The sequence below is a fragment of the Lipotes vexillifer genome, unplaced genomic scaffold (assembly GCF_000442215.2).
Source record: "Lipotes vexillifer unplaced genomic scaffold, Lipotes_vexillifer_v1.1 scaffold534, whole genome shotgun sequence".
In the NCBI taxonomy this organism is placed as follows: Eukaryota; Metazoa; Chordata; class Mammalia; order Artiodactyla; family Lipotidae; genus Lipotes; species Lipotes vexillifer.
Genome location: NW_006787833.1, coordinates 2,406,398 through 2,424,732, shown reverse-complemented (window position 1 = coordinate 2,424,732; position 18,335 = coordinate 2,406,398). Strand labels below are relative to the sequence as shown.

Sequence of the window (18,335 nt, the reverse complement as noted above, 5' to 3'; positions counted from 1 at the left end):
GCCTGAGTGAGCCAGAGCCTCCGAATCAGCGGCTCCTTTAACCCCATCCTGTCTGAGCAAAGAAAAGACGCCCTCCGACGACGACCTACACGCACAGGCGGGGCCAAATCCAAAGCTGAGCCCTTGGGAGCTGTGAAGACAAAGAAGAGAAAGGGAAATCTCTCCCAGCAGCCGCAAAAGCAGCGGATTAAAGCTCCACAATCAACTTGATGTACCCTGCATCTGTGGAATACATGAATAGACAACGAATCATCCCAAATTAAGGAGGTGGACTTTGAGAGCAAGATTTATTATTCTTTCCCCTTTTCCTTTTTTTGTGTGTATGTGTATGCTTCTGTGTGAGATTTTGTCTGTATAGCTTTGCTTCCACCATTTGTCCCAGGGTTCTATCCATCTGTCTTCTTTTTTTTCCTTATTACTTTTTATTTTAATAACCTTATTTTATTTTACTTTATCTTCGTTCTTTCTTTCTGTCCTTCCCTCCTTTAGACAATGAATCATCCCAAATTGAGGAGATAGACTTTGAGAGCAAGATTTATTATTTTTTCCTCTTTTCCTCTTTTTGTGAGTGTGTATGTGTATTCTTCTGCATGAGCTTTTGTCTGTACAGCTTTGCTTCCACCATTTGTTCCAGCGTTCTATCCATCCGGTTTTTCGTTTTTTGGTTTTTTTTCTCTTAATAATTTTTTTTATTTTAATAACTTTATTATATTTTATCTTACTTATTTTACTTTATCGTCTTTCTTTTTCTTCTTCCTTCCCTCCTTCCTTCCCTCCCTCCTTTCTTTCTTTCTACTTCTACTAATTCTTTCTTTCTACTTTTTCTCCCTTTTCTTCTGAGCCGTGTGGATGAAAGGCTCTTGGTGCTGCAGTCAGGAGTTAGTGCTGTGCCTCTGAGGTGGGAGAGCCAACTTCAGGACACTGGTCCACAAGAGACCTCCCAACACACACGACTAGACGTGGACCTGCCCACCAGAAAGACAAGATCCAGCCTCATCCACCAGAACACAGGCACTAGTCCCCTCCACCAGGAAGCCTACACAACCCACTGAACCAACCTTAGCCACTGGGGACAGACACCAAAAACAACAGGAACTACGAACCTGCAGCCTGCAAAAAGGAGACCCCAAACACAATAAGATAAGCAAAATGAAAAGACAGAAAAACACACAGCAGATGAAGAGACAAGATAAAAACCCACCAGACCTAACAAATGAAGAGGAAATAGGCAGTCTACCTGAAAAAGAATTCAGAATAATGATAGTAAAGATGATCCAAAATCTTGGAAATAGAATGGACAAAATGCAAGAAGCAGTTAACAAGGACCTAGAAGAAATAAAGATGAAACAGACAATGATGAACAACACAATAAATGAAATGAAAAATACTCTAGATGGGATCAATAGCAGAATAAATGAGGCAGAAGAACGGATAAGTGACCTGGAAGATAAAATAGTGGAAATAACTACTGCAGAGCAGAATAAAGAAAAAAGAATGAAAAGAACTGAGGACAGTCTCAGAGACCTCTGGGACAACATTAAACGCACCAACATTCGAATTATAGGGGTTCCAGAAGAAGAAGAGAAAAAGAAAGGGACTGAGAAAATATTTGAAGAGATTATAGTTGAAAACTTCCCTAATATGGGAAAGGAAATCGTTAATCAAGTCCAGGAAGCACAGAGAGTCCCATACAGGATAAATCCAAGGAGAAATACACCAAGACACATATTAATCAAACTGTCAAAAACTAAATACAAAGAAAACATACTAAAAGCAGCAAGGGAAAAACAACAAATAACACACAAGGGAATAAGGTTATTATAAGGTTAACATAAGGTTAAAACATAAGGTTATAATAAGGTTAACATAAGGTTAACAGCTGATCTTTCAGCAGAAACTCTGCAAGCCAGAAGGCAGTGGCAGGACATATTGAAAGTGATGAAGGAGAAAAACCTGCAACCAAGATTACTCTACCCAGCAAGGATCTCATTCAGATTTGATGGAGAAATTAAAACTTTTACAGACAAGCAAAAGCTGAGAGAGTTCAGCACCACCAAACCAGCTCTACAACAACTGCTAAAAGAACTTCTCTAGGCAAGAAACACAAGAGAAGGAAAAGACCTACAATAACGAACCCAAAACAATTTAGAAAATGGGAATAGGAACATACATATTGATAATTACCTTAAATGTAAATGGACTAAATGCTCCCACCAAAAGACACAGATTGGCTGAATGGATACAAAAACAAGAGATATATTTGCTGTCTACAAGAGACCCACTTCAGACCTGGAGACACATACAGACTGACAGTAAGGGGATGGAAAAAGGTATTTCATGCAAATGGAAACCAAAAGAAACCTGGAGTAGCAATTCTCATATCAGGCAAAACAGACTTTAAAATAAAGACTATTAGAAGAAACAAAGAAGGACACTACATAATGATCAAGGGATTGATCCAAGAAGAAGATATAACAATTGTAAATATTTATGCACCCAACATAGGAGCACCTCAATACATAAGGCAAATACTAACAGCCATAAAAGGGGAAATCGACAGTAACACGTTCATAGTAGGGGACTTTAACACCCCACTTTCACCAATAGACAGATCATCCAAAATGAAAATAAATAAGGAAACCCAAGCTTTAAATGATACACTAAACAAGATGGACTTAATTGATATTTATGGGACATTCCATCCAAAAACAACAGGATACACATTTTTCTCAAGTGCTCATGGAACATTCTCCAGGATAGATCATATCTTGGGTCACAAATCAAGCCTTGGTAAATTTAAGAAAATTGAAATTGTATCAAGTATCTTTTCCGACCACAACGCCATGAGACTAGATATCAATTATAGGAAAAGATCTGTAAAAAATACAAACACATGGAGGCTAAACAATACACTACTTAATAACGAAGTGATCACTGAAGAAATCAAAGAGGAAATTAAAAAATACCTAGAAACAAATGACAATGGAGATACAACGACCCAAAACCTATGGGATGCAGCAAAAGCAGTTCTAAGAGGGAAGTTTATAGCAATACAAGCCCACCTTAAGAAGCAGGAAACATCTCGAATAAACAACCTAACCTTGCACCTCAAGCAATTAGAGAAAGAAGAACAAAAAAACCCCAGAGTTAGCAGAAGGAAAGAAATCATAAAAATCAGATCAGAAATAAATGAAAAAGAAATGAAGGAAACAATAGCAAAGATCAATAAAACTAAAAGCTGGTTCTTTGAGAAGATAAACAAAATAGATAAACCATTAGCCAGACTCATCAAGAAAAAAAGGGAGAAGACTCAAATCAATAGAATCAGAAATGAAAAAGGAGAAGTAACAACTGACACTGCAGAAATACAAAAAATCATGAGGGATTACTACAAGCAACTCTATGCCAATAAAATGGACAATCTGGAAGAAATGGACAAATTCTTAGAAATGCACAAACTGCCAAGACTGAATCAGGAAGAAATAGAAAATATGAACAGACCAATCACAAACACTGAAATTGAAACTGTGATTAAAAATCTTCCAACAAACAAAAGCCCAGGACCAGATGGCTTCACAGGCGAATTCTATCAAACATTTAGAGAAGAGCTAACACCTATTCTTCTCAAACTCTTCCAAAATATAGCAGAGGGAGGAACACTCCCAAACTCATTCTACGAGGCCACCATCACCTTGATACCAAAACCAGACAAGGATGTCACAAAGAAAGAAAACTACAGGCCAATATCACTGATGAACATAGATGCAAAAATCCTCAACAAAATACTAGCAAACAGAATCCAACAGCACATTAAAAGGATCATACACCATGATCAAGTGGGGTTTATTCCAGGAATGCAAGGATTCTTCAATATACGCAAATCTATCAATGTGATTAACCATATTAACAAATTGAAGGAGAAAAACCATATGATCATCTCAATAGATGCAGAGAAAGCTTTTGACAAAATTCAACACCCATTTATGATAAAAACCCTGCAGAAAGTAGGTGTAGAGGGAACTTTCCTCAATATAATAAAGGCCGTATATGACAAGCCCACAGCCAACATCATCCTCAATGGCGAAAAACTGAAAGCATTTCCACTAAGGTCAGGAACAAGACAAGGTTGCCCACTCTCACCACTCTTATTCAACATAGTTTTGGAAGTTTTAGCCACAGCAATCAGAGAAGAAAAGGAAATAAAAGGAATCCAAATCGGAAAAGAAGAAGTAAAGCTGTCACTGTTTGCAGATGACATGATACTATACATAGAGAATCCTAAAGATGCTACCAGAAAACTACTAGAGCTAATCAATGAATTTGGTAAAGTAGCAGGATACAAAATTAATGCACAGAAATCTCTGGCATTCCTATATACTAACGATGAAAAATCTGAAAGTGAAATCAAGAAAACACTCCCATTTACCATTGCAACAAAAAGAATAAAATATCTAGGAATAAACCTACCTAAGGAGACAAAAGACCTGTATGCAGAAAATTATAAGACACTGATGAAAGAAATTAAAGATGATACAAACAGATGGAGAGATATACCATGTTCTTGGATTGGAAGAATCAACATTGTGAAAATGACTCTACTCCCCAAAGCAATCTATAGATTCAATGCAATCCCTATCAAACTACCACTGGCATTTTTCACAGAACTAGAACAAAAAATTTCACAATTTGTATGGAAACACAAAAGACCCCGAATAGCCAAAGCAATCTTGAGAACAAAAAATGGAGCTGGAGGAATCAGGCTGCCTGACTTCAGACTATACTACAAAGCTACAGTAATCAAGACAGTATGGTACTGGCACAAAAACAGAAAGATAGATCAATGGAATAGGATAGAAAGCCCAGAGATAAACCCATGCACATATGGTCACCTTATCTTTGATAAAGGTGGCAGGAATATACAGTGGAGAAAGGACAGCCCCTTCAATAAGTGGTGCTGGGAAAACTGGACAGGTACATGTAAAAGTATGAGATTAGATCACTCCCTAACACCATACACAAAAATAAGCTCAAAATGGATTAAAGACCTAAATGTAAGGCCAGAAACTATCAAACTCTTAGAGGAAAACATAGGCAGAACACTCTATGACATAAATCACAGCAAGATCCTTCTTGACCCATCTCCTAGAGTAATGGAGATAAAAACAAAAATAAACAAATGGGACCTAATGAAACTTCAAAGCTTTTGCACAGCAAAGGAAACCATAAACAAGACCAAAAGACAGCCCTCAGAATGGGAGAAAATATTTGCAAATGAATCAACTGACAAAGGATTAATCTCTAAAATTTACAGGCAGCTCATGCAGCTCAATAACAAAAAAATAAACAACCCAATCCAAAAATGGGCAGAAGACCTAAATAGACATTTCTCCAAAGAAGATATACAGACTGCCAACAAACACATGAAAGAATGCTCAACATCATTAATCATTAGAGAAATGCAAATCAAAACTACAATGAGATATCATCTCACACCAGTCAGAATGGCCATCATCAAAAAATCTAGAAACAATAAATGCTGGAGAGGGTGTGGAGAAAAGGGAACACTCTTGCACTGCTGGTGGGAATGTGAATTGGTTCAGCCACTATGGAGAACAGTATGGAGGTTCCTTAAAAAACTACAAATAGAACTACCATATGACCCAGCAATCCCAATACTGGGCATATACCCTGAGAAAACCATAATTCAAAAAGAATCATGTACCAAGTTGTTCATTGCAGCTCTATTTACAATAGCCCGGAGATGGAAACAACCTAGGTGTCCATCATCGGATGAATGGATAAAGAAGATGTGGCACATATATACAATGGAATATTACTCAGCCATAAAAAGAAACGAAATTGAGCTATTTGTAATGAGGTGGATAGACCTAGAGTCTGTCATACAGAGTGAAGTAAGTCAGAAAGAGAAAGACAAATACCGTATGCTAACACATATATATGGAATTTAAGAAAAAAAAAATGTCATGAAGAACCTAGGGGTAAGACAGGAATAAAGATACAGACCTACTAGAGAATGGACTTGAGGATATGGGGAGGGGGAAGGGTAAGCTGTGACAAAGCGAGAGAGAGGCATGGACATATATACACTACCAAACGTAAGGTAGATAGCTAGTGGGAAGCAGCCACATAGCACAGGGAGATCAGCTCGGTGCTTTGTGACCGCCTGGAGGGGTGGGATAGGGAGGGTGGGAGGGAGGGAGACGCAAGCGGGAAGAGATATAGGAACATATGTATATACATAACTGATTCATTTTGTTGTAAAGCTGAAACTAACATACCATTGTAAAGCAATTATACTCCAATAAAGATGTTAAAACGAAAAAAAAAAAGAAGTTCTTTAAAGCCACATCAACTCTGGTCAAAGCAGTACATCACAGAGAAGCCCTTGGAGGGTTCCGAGCTCAAAGCTGCCCTAGAAGTTTATGATCAGTGAGGGGCTGAAACCTGACAATGATCCTTATCATTATAAAGGTCAGCCAAGGAGGCAGGCAGCGATAGCTACTGAGGCTGGAGCATTGGGTAGAGGTCACGGTGGGACCAGCCAGCAATTCCAATATTTCCATGGGTGTCAGCAGCAGAGGGTGGCTGGCTCCCAGCAGTGGCTGACCAATAAGCCCTGAGCAATCCGGGCCCAGCTGGAGTAGGACCTAGATGATTCCCTTTGCTAGCTTCTGGTCTACAGTTTGCTAACCAATTCCCCTTTTTTAGATATTGGGCTGGTTCCAAGGTTTTAGTTCTTTTCCCTCTTACTATAATCTAAATGTGGGAAAATACGTTCTCTCTCATTAGCCTTCTCTTTCCACAAGTATTTCATTATTATTCAACACATTTGGGGCCTACTTCCCATAAAAACCCAATTCTAATAAGAGTTAATGTTAACTCATCATAAAATTTTATCAATACTCATTGGCCAGAAACCAGTCTAGCGTGATTTAGTTCGTGAAGTAAGACCTGTCTTTGCAGATTATCCAAGATCAGAATAAAGGAAGAAATATGTAAAATGCTCCTAAAAATTGTTTGGATATCTTTAAGATCACTACATGTAACTGAAAAACTACATTCGAATTGCCCAGCTATTCCACAAGCAAATTTCTTAAAGGCTTACTCCCCTGCATCTTAGGGAAAACTGTTCCAAAATATAAAATGATGAACAAAACAAGCAGAAAAATCAAGTTTTCTAAAAAGTTTGAGCTTGTTGGCAGAGTATAACCTTCGAGACAGTCTAGATTAGTGAAAAACTACCCTATTTCCTACAGCCTTTTCCTACTCACGCTCACAAATGCTTTTCTGATAGAAGAATAGCCATTCACACTAGCTCCTACTTCTATGACTTTTCTCATTTCTGGGCCTTTCAGAGTTTACTGAAGGAAGACGATTAACAAGTCAAAAAAAAATGTTTTTTTCTGGCTGAGATTTATTTCAATATTGTATTAGCGCTGTTATAGATAATAAGATTAATGTGTCAGCAAAGTTCACAATTCAGTGTGCTTTTCAAATGATATTCCTATTTGTGAATTCCCCTGCTAAATCCAATACTCATTTTTTACTCTCTCTTTTGTATATTCCAATGCTGCCCATGGACCTACTCAATTCTTTCATTAAATGAACGTTCCAAATGAACGTAGCAAAATATTAGGCTTCCCCTCTCCCCTAGAAAAATCTGGTGAAGAAGTAAGGGGCAAGACATGCCCGGTGGGGAAGGCAAATCACTGTCTCAGGCAGTTAAATCTATGAGGAGGGGCCAGGAGGCGCCAAGAGCAAGAAGGTGATGGTCAAATCCCATCTAGGCTGGAGGGATTCCAGGGACTAATGGCTCGGAAGGGGTAGAAACACCGGAACAGAGAAAACACCAGCTCGACCTCGAGTGAAAGGGCCGAGCGATGAGTCTGGGATATGAGACCAAGTACAAAGGCCAGAAACGGGATGCAGAGAAAACATGATTTCAGTGGACAGTCAAGGGTCAGAGGCCAAGCAGAGGTCACACAGGTGTCTCTCTTCTCCAGGAATCACAAAGGTGGACTTGGAGTTCTCGAACACAAAAGACAGGACCTCCCAGATCCAGAAGGGAGCCAGAGGACATGGTCCACTTTGCAGTGGCAGAGGAAAGAGACGAGGACATTTTTTAAAAGCACAAGCATATGCAAACTATTATATACAGAATGGATAAAAAACAACATCCTACTGTAGAGCACAGGGAACTATATTCAATATCCCGTGACAAACCACAATGGAAAAGAATATGAAAAAGAATATGTATAACTTTGCCATACAGCAGAAATTAAAACAACACTGTAAATCAACTAAACTTCATTAAAATAAATTAAGGAAATAAAATAAAATAAATGTAAAAAGCACAGAAACACCCCAGGGCTCAGAGAAAGTGTCTGATAGAGAAAGAAGAGCTGGCAGTGCCTAGAAGTACAGCTTAAAAGTGGGATAAGCCAGGAGGTGGGCAGGACAGGGGTCTCTCTTCTGCCTACGTTTATCTTGCCCCCTGACCTTTGGGCTATGGAAGCAGAAAGTCAATCCAAGGCGCTCTGGGGGCCTGACAGCACCCGTGGCACAAGGTCTGTGGTCCTTATCCCTGAGGGTAGGGACCAGGCCCAGAACCATGTGTGTACTTCTTAAATCCCTGTTAGATCCTAACAGTTTGAGAGCCAAATGCTTCAATTTCCTGACAAGACACCCCTACCCAGAGAGATGCACTGACCAGTATTCCAACATCCAGCTGAGGGTGAGTGACAGGACTTTCTTGATTCCTGGTTTAATACTCATTTCCACACACCACACCGCCTCCTTAAAACTTGTTATCTGGAAAGCTTTTTAAGATATTTATGAAGAAATATTCTGGAGAAGTGCTATACATCCTAGGATACTCATTTCAGCGCTGTCTGTTAGCACAAAAGATTGGAAACAATCTCATGATCTATGAACAGGGGACAGATTAAATGAGAAATGGGACATCCATTCAACAATGGCATGCAGCCTTTTAAAAAATGAGGTTGGGGGAATTCCCGGTGGTCCAGTGGTTAGGACTCCACACCTTCACTGCCGAGGGCCCGGGTTCAATCTCTGGTCAGGGAACTAAGATCCCACAAGCTGTGCAGCACGGCCCAAAAAATAAATAAAAAATGAGGGTGGTCTATGGGTTTTGATATATAATATATATGCAAGGATTTCCAAGATACACTGTTAGGTAAAAAATCAAGGTGCAGCAATGGAAGGTCACATTCCCACTGCTGGTGAATGTCTGTGCACACGTAAGCACGCCCATGCACGCATGCACCTGCCCCGCATCCTTGTACGTGTACAGAATGCCAACAGGAGGACGTGCCAAGAACTGGCATCAGGAGCTGCTCACAGGGAGGGAAGCTCAGGGCTGGCAGAATGAGACTTCCTTTTCACTGGATACCCTTTTTGTGCCTTTTGAAGTTTGAACCATATGCTCATACTACTTATTTGAAAAATAATATTTAAAAAAAGAAGGTGTCTACAAAATCGAAGGTAATATACAGATGTTCTATTAGTTAGTGTACAGGTCGAGCTGTGGGGGTCGAGTCCCAAAATAACAGCAGCATGGGACACAGAAGCCCACGTCGCTCTCACAGGAAAGTCTCGCTTCCCTCAGTGGGGAAGTTCTGCCGGAAGATCCTTCACCTGCCTTCGGCCATCCCCAGGATCCCTGGGATGTGTGCCGGGCTCACCTGGTCCACAGAGACTTACCATCTCAAACAAGCACACCCTGGCCCTGCTCCTTTGGAAGAAGGGGCCACTAACGGCCTCAGCCACTGGGACCCAACAACAGGAGACTGAACAGATGAGGATATTCTATTATCCCCACAGAGTCATATGATGGACTAGCCAGCCAGTTCCCGTGACTCCGGAGAAGGCTCTGTAACACCCTGGAAAGATGGTCCTGGCACATCAAGTGACAAACAGGAATTTCCAGTACCAGAGGAGCAGTATATTTGCATTTTTGTAAATATATATGAATTGGAAAATGTGTAAATGAATATGCCAAGTCACTGTCTTTTTGCTTGGCGATACACTCTAATGTTCCATTTTAGAAATGATGCATTTTTGCAAAAAGGGTTTTTTTAAAAACTTCAACTGGAAAAATAAAAACGGAACTCTGCTTTCAGGGGCTCTTTCTTTGGTTTCTTTAAAATGTTAATAAATACCCATGGGCAGTAAAGAGCAAGTACCTACCCCACCGCCAAATACTAAATGAAGAAATTGTGGGAAAGTATCATAGTAACTGAGTTGCCATCTTTCTCTGGGAAAGCAGTACATGAACATGACCATGGAGTGAACACAGAATAGAGGAGCCCATATTCCCCTGGTGGGTGTGTTCAAGCCAGCAACAGAAGTGCAATGTGCTTACAAAACAGAATTTGCAAAGGTAAATCCCAGCTCAGCTTGGGGCCCGCACCGGGTGACCGTGTGCTGGGTTCTATCCCGTGATGGGCCACCAACTGAAAGGAACTCAAAGCGTCGCCCAGAAGCGCTACCCGTGGCGAGCACTGCACAGGCCGGGCCGTGGAGTTGGGGGCACCGGGTACTGAGGGGCTAACACGGCTTCCTCCGGCAGTGCTACCACCCAGAGATGTTCAGTAATCGGATTCCTAAGCCCATGTTGCTTCTTACAAGAATCTGACTTGGTGGAGGCGTGAACGACGGCACTGTGGGAGGGAAAGGATGCTGGCATGTGACAGGCTACTGTGGGCTACATGGAACTCGAACCAGAAAGGAGAAGAGACAGCCAGGGAAGAAGCATAGAAGAAAAAGGATCTTATTGCAACTACTGATGCTATCATTAAACGCAGTCCTTTGACGAGACCAAAAGACAAACTCCGAAAGGGTCTTCTATAATCGAGGTGCAATGTCTTTTAAAACAAAGAAATGTATGCATTTCCTTTTAAATTCACTGACATTTATTGGGTTGGCCCAAAAGTTCATGTGGGTTTTTCCATCACATCTTACGGAAAACCCAAGCGAACTTTTTGGCCAACCCAATAGTATGCCCATTACACTGGTGAATCTTGGCTCCAGAGGCGCTGAAGCTGGTAATCTACAACATATGGGGAGATGAACTTGAAACATTATCAAACAAACTGCTCTGTATTGAGAGTCCACTAGACCATGCAGTTTGTGAACAGGCAGGGGTCAGACAGACAGCGAGAGGCCCCAAGACCTAAATCTGAATCTAAGATGTGGCCTGGGCGAGTTATTTAAACCTGGAGAGGCCTTAGTCTCCTCACCTGTTATTATAATGATTCAGTGAGAAAAAAAAATGTGTATACAAGGAAAGAAGCCCATAGCAGGAGGAGTTCAAAAGACGAGCTATCATTTTCCCATGCTGGGTCCTATACAGCAAAGAGCACAACTAAGGATGTCACAATCCACATCCTTCAAAAGCAGAATTAGGAAAAGGAAATCCTTCACGTCTTTGTAATGCACACAGGGGAACATCTTTTAAGTTAGAAGTTAGCCTGTCAGTGAAGATGGGGAGCCACTGGAATCCACTCAAGAGACCTTTATGAAGCTACCTATGTGTGCAATTCCCAGATATTACAAGGATTGGGGTCTGTGTGAGCAGACAGGTAGACACATGTCTCGTGTTCTGTAGGCATGTTTTGAGGTGCCAACCTTGTTTATTATCTCCTTCTCTGAAAACTACTTTGATTCCAGACCTCCCTGAAGGCCTGGCCCTAAATGGCCATGTTGTACCACGTGACAACCTCCTCCAGCTGCCGGCTCACCCTGTGCCACCCCTGCCTGCTGGTGGTGGACTGATGGAGGGAAGGCTAGACAGACAGACAGATCCGCCTCCCTGAACTGCTGGTCCTCAATTCTAATAAAGTTCAGCCATGCTTTATTTCAAGACAACCTACTGTATGTGTAAAATAAAATCTTTTATGTGAGCCAGTGTGTAGATGTTACACATACATGTTAAACAAGATACACCAGGAGTTCCTTGGAGGTCCAGTGGTTAGGACTCAGCGCTTTCACTGCTGAGGGCGTGGGTTCAATCACTGGTTGGGGAACTAAGATCCCACAAGCTGCGTGGTAAGGCCAAAGGAAAAAAAAAAAAAAGAAGAAGAGAGAGACACCAAAAACTCTGTTCCTACATACAACGTACCATGTGACTGTGGAGAAGTCACTTACCTAGGAGCCAGAGCTTCCTTCCCGTAAAACAAGGGTCTGCCTGAGAAGATGGCTGGGGGACAGAGCGACTGGTGGAAAGGCACGCGTGAAGGATACACTCAGTAAGGGCCCCAGGGCCTTCGCCAGGGGTTGTCACCCTCAGTTCTAATGACCAGAGAAGGTGTCATGAAAGAAAGCACACTGGAGCTGGACCTTGAACTTGGAGAAGAGGCAGAGGTCGGAGGATTAAGAGACCACTCTCAGAGGGACACTGAGGGAGGCCGTGGCCTATGGGGGAGCGGTGGATGGATGTCAGTAAATCCCTTTGGTGAACAATGATGTCTGACATTGAATTGGAAGTTGTTTTCTGCCCTAGGCTATAATCAAACCCCTGCACTATCGATTCACAAAAGCTTCAGCAAATACTGTGCAGGACAGCCCCGTATTAGTGGTTCCTGCCGGGGGAGGGGGATGAAAGAGAGCTGACTGGATTCCACCAGGGTCAAAGGTCTGGGGAGAAATGCTATAGGACCCAAAGCATTAGGAGCTAGTGATGGGGCAGCTGGGGCCACATGGACATGCTGGAGGACCACGAAAACCTCGGTCCCCACGAGACTGCCATAAATACATATGAGCTTGAGCCATTTTGTTAGATATTAAAGAGAAAAGTGATCCTGGAAGGTTAAAGGATGTGGAAACACTTGAATTTTAGGAAAATTGGAAGAAAAATCCTACCAGCTTCTAGACTAAAAACAAGTCAAAACAAAGAAAAAGAATACAGCTACCTATAAAAGAAAGAGAAGCAGATTGGCAGAGAAACATCTGTTCCACTAAATGCTAGAAGATAATAAAACAATGTTTCTGGAGTTTGAAGGAAAATGATTATCACAGAATTACACTTACACCCAGACTCTTGTTCATGCATGAGGGCAAAAAAAGGCATCTTCAGACATATAAGAAGTTAGAAAATATATCGTCCACCTACTCTAATAAAAAAATTCAGGGAGAAAATAATCAAAGAAGAAAAGGAGAGGGTGTAGTTTATAAGAAATAGTGGTAAGCAATGAAAACAGTAATGCAGTCAGGAAAGTTTAAGAAGTTTTTGATACTGTGGATGTGACTGTAACGTTAATAGTTAAGAAAAAAGCTTTAATATGATATAAGGGCAAAAATAAAAGAAGCCACATGGAATTGAAATTTCAGATTATTTCAACAAAATCTAGGACATGTAAAGGAAGGAGAAATCCAAACATCCTACATGGTTTGTCTTGTTTGGTAGTACACAGAATATTCTGGACATTGGTTAATTTTTGACATTGATAGAGAAATACAGAAAAAAAGCAAGCTTGCTTGAAATTTAATAATTCCTAGAAGAAGAAAAATAGGATATAGAGCTCCTAAACCACTAGAAGGAGAAAAAAAAAAAGGAAGAATGGAAACTTGACATATTCTGCAAAACACAAGAAAAGAATAAGGAAATATTTTGAGTACCGAGAAGGCTTACAAAATTCAAAGGCAGGATATGATCTGAGCTGTCCAACACAATGGCCATGACCCACATGGGGCTATTAAATTTAAATGAATTAAAAATGAATAAAACTTAAAAGTTGTCTCCTAAGTCACACTGGTCACAAGTGGCCAGTGACCTCTGTATTGGACATTTCCATCACCACAGAAAGGTCTAGCAGACAACACTCACAGTCAGTGCAAAATACAACGTCATATGAGTCTATGTAAAGTATGATCCTATTTATGCTAAATATACATTTATATATACATATAAACAGATAAATATAAATGCTAATTGTCAGTGGAAAGTAATAGATAACAAAAGCGTCTGTGTATAAACTATAAAGTACGATCTTATTTATGTAAATATGTGTGTAGGTGTATATCTATGTATATAAATATAAATAAGTCTGACTTGATTACACTGTCAATAGTGGTAGCTCTTAGAAATGAGATGATGGGGGCTTTTACTCTCCATATACTTTACTGTTTGCATTTTTTTTTTTTTTTTTTTTGTGGTATGTGGGCCTCTTACTGTTGTGGCCTTTCCCGTTGCGGAGCACAGGCTCCGGACACGCAGGCTCAGCGGCCATGGCTCACGGGCAGCATGTGGGATCTTCCCGGACCGGGGCACGAACCCGCGTCCCCTGCATCGGCAGGCAGACTCTCAACAACTGTGCCACCAGGGAAGCCCTGTTTGCATTTTTAATAAGCATATTTTAGAGGACAATAAGTAAAAGCCATTTACATATTTTCAATGGGAGTAACCACAAACCAACCAACCAACCTCTTTCTTGAACTTGGTACAGAACCTGGTTCCAACCCCAGGGTTAACCCAGTAACTAACTTGAACTCGTAAATATCTACTGTGTACACTCAGGTTAATAAACAATTTCAAGATGGCACAGTAGGTGGCCTACACTTGGAGACTTTCTAGAGCTTAGCCAAGCTCTGCAAGACGTTTGTTCTGGGCCTCAGGGTGATGTCACCCTTTCAGATGTTAAGCCTAAACCGACATTTGATACTTTTAAATGTTATTCCCTAAATTGGGAGGTTGCTTGGGCAAAGGCTGTTAGCTCACCTTTCCATTTAGATTTTTATACTATTGATAACAGATCACGTTTCAGAGAAGCAGCTCTGAATTAGCCCTTAAGTTTTCCAGGACAAGAAAAATCTCTGGAGGGTTACAGTAATTTCTTGCATCTTCTAACCGACTCTACAGTTGACTAAGGAGAAGTTCCCACCGCCCATCTCAACAACAGATAAAATCAGAACTAACAACACAGTGCACACAGAATAACTTCCATTTTTCCTCTTTAAATTGGGGGTAAGAAAAGAGAGGTTAGGGTCTCTGTTCAAAGAATTCCAAAGTTTTAATTTTAATCTTTCCCAAATACCAGATCTTTAATTTTTCTAAGAAAAATAACATTTAAAATGTCTGGGAATACCCCTCAAATACCAAAACTATTTCAGATCTACCCCAGGGAATAATTTGGTCATTTATCTGCCAACATAGGCATCTTCATATATGCTTATTTTATTCCCTATGTAAATATTCTTGGTAGCTGTCTCTATTCACCTCAGTGAATAATGAGGGCAGGGCTCTCTGTGTGAAAAGGAGATGAAACACATCATCCAGGAACTATGCATTTTGCAAGCCAGTGTTGGTAAAGCAAGGAGAGAGATTTGCCAACTTGAATGCTAATTTCACGGAGGGCCAACTGTGTGCTCCCGTTTCCAGCACGGGGCAGTAACTACGCTTAACGCAGGGTAGGCAGGCTGAGCGATAAAGACCAGGACCCACTCTATTTTACAAACGGAGAAGACGCAGATCAACGGGGCAAGGAGAAGAAGATAGGAGACGGTAATTCTTACCTATGTAGACAGATTACCTTAGAACATTTTTTTTTGGGGGGGTGGGGGCCACGCTGCGCGGCAGGCAGGACCTTAGTTCCCTGACTAGGGATCGAACCCGTGTCCCCTGCAGTAGAAGTGCAGAATTCTAACCACTGGACCGCCAGTCTCACCTTAGAACTTTTAATATGCTTTAAAGTTTTCAAGTTCCCTCAAACGCTTTACAAAGACACACTTCCCCTAACTGTAAATCATGCGCTCAAGCAATATTTAAAGCATGTTTCTCAGTAATCCTCTGTTGGTCTACTTCTAATTGCTGCGTATCATTTGAAGATAATAAAGCTACACTTTTTTGAATTTAGTCTTGCTAATTAAAACGGACAATCCCTGCCCTCCCCCATGATTTTTGGAATTCATGAAATCTGGGTAGTGGTGTGCCACTTTCATACTTGGGTGGACCAAAAAGTTAAACGAAGAGCACATTTTCCACAAAAAATAAGATACAGAGATAGTGAGATGCAAGTATTTTATAATATGTCAGCCATTGCTTTTAACTAAACAAAAGTCATATTTCATTTATGGACTTCTGGCATTATCCACAAAATGAAATACCTGTTTTAATTCATAAAATAAAATTCTACAAAAATGGAAGAAAAGCATACACAGTAGTATTTACATTGTGCGGACAAAAGAGTCTAATTCGGTAATTTCCTTTTCCCTGAGGCTCCAGTTTTAATATGTCTAAGACAACCAGTAAATACATTATACTCAATAGTGTGGGTGAATTACTTCTTATAGGCCACAAGGGTACTATTTAGTAAATGACTGCTTTGTGCACTGACCCATACCTAGTGGCCTCAAAGTGATAACTCACCTTTAAAAGGTAAAGTGTGTACATACCCATTCCTCCAAAGCCTCATTATCTGTCACCTGATTAAACTGGTGGAATGAAGAGGCCAGGTGTCAAAAAGAGGAGTCTTTCAAATTTTAACATTTACAAACTTGAGCTACTTAAGAAAAAAATCTAGGTTTCCACTGAGCCATATCATCAGTACCCTAGCCAAATAAAACACAATTACTCCCCCAAATTTGGCACACAGCATCTGAATTCAAATCCAGAAAAACAGTCCAACTAGCACAGCAACTTGGATTTTCACTAATCTCCTTACATTTTAATAGACTACAATAAACCCATTACAACCATTTCTTCCTTCTAGAAGCTGAAATCATGCTATCTGTTCTTGGTGAAAACCTTTCAGTCCATTGAGCAGCTCTAATTTTGAGTAACTGTGCTAACATATAATTAATGTGCCCATGTACAAAACTGAAAATGTCTGAAGAAGGCATGGAGATGCTTCTGGGTGCTAATCTGGGAACTTCACACAGCCTCCTGCAAGGTTCCGGGGGGCAGGTCCTGATCAATGGGTACACAGATGAGTAATTCTCTGTACCATGGACATTCTTGACTGTATAAGCAAAGAAGTACATAATCAAACCTTCCAAAGGACGAAGAACAACAAACAGACATTACAGTGGAGAAGGCAGACGTCCAGGGCCTTGCCAGAAAGACAGGAGCTAAAGTTTTTTGGGTAATGCAACATATTTGCATCTGGGCCCATTTCTGGCACCAGGGCCACTGTTTCAGTAACATATCTATATTTAGCTATCTATCACAGACAAATTTCTATCACTGCACAAACAGAAGTCGAGCTCAGATGTCTGCAGAATTTCCTTTCCCTCTCTTAAAAAAAAAAACATTCTAGACCAGACTGATAACATTCTGTACTTACAGCTGCCACTGAAAAATATTCATGCCAATGAGAGATACATTTAGTCAGCTTTTCTTTTTCTTGATCTTTTAATATTTTATAACACATTAAAACTCAAAGTTCCTTTCTTAAACAAATCTTCAAGCAGACGTTAAATAGAATGCAAATACTTTACACTTTAAATCATCAATCATTTAAAGAATCCTTTCCACGAACTGAATAAATAAGCCATCTGTGACTACGGCCTCCCTATCATGTTTTTAAGCTGACCCACTTCTCCCCCGGTCACCATGGTTTGTAAAATCTCACTTCTAAGGGGATGAGTGCTCGGTGCCAGCTCATAGTTCGCATTCAACTGGGTAAAAGGGTAACGTAAACCCCAGGCAGCATTTAAAATGACCTCCTCTACCTACAAAAACAGAACTTCAATACCCTCCCCGCCCCCACCGGAAGCAATCTTTTCTCCAACCGGAGAGCAAATCAAGTCTGCGAGGGAGAAAATGAGCCAGTTAAAGGAGGAAGAAACCTGATCAGGTGTTAAAACGCATGGCTCTGGACATCAACCAGCAAGCAGGATCAGGTCCGGTCGGCGGGAGCAGCTCCCCAAGACTGTGCTGAAATCAAGGTCGGACCCGCTTCTAGAGATGCTGACCCACTTCTAGAGATGCGGACCCGCTCGGCGGCAGCGAACCTGCGTGTCCCCAGGAGCCTGGCCAGGACCCCCGGCGTCCCCGGCCCGGCCCGGCGCGGGGCGGGGCGGCTGGGGCGGCACAAGTTTCCGCAGCTCCCCGCCAGCAGCGCCGAAACGGGCAGGGGCGAATCTCAAGCCGCTCCCCGCCATCAGCGGCTCTTTTCTCCCGGTGGTGGTGGCGGCTGGGGGAGGGGTGGGAGGACTTCAGGAGAGGATGACAAGGAGCGGAGAAAGGAGGACCACTTCCCACCGACCGGGCCGCCACAAAGGGAAGGGCGCCGCGCCCCGCTCGGTGCCACCGAGTCTCACGCCTGCCGGGATGGGGACGCGCGAGGGCCGGCGGG

General features: G+C 41.4%; 1 protein-coding gene across 1 annotated transcript in view; it reads right to left on the bottom strand.

Moving 5' to 3' along the window:
• The window catches only part of NMT2 (N-myristoyltransferase 2), a 69,548-nt gene that overhangs the window by 50,883 nt on the left and 330 nt on the right, over positions 1-18,335 (bottom strand). The window lies entirely within an intron of this gene.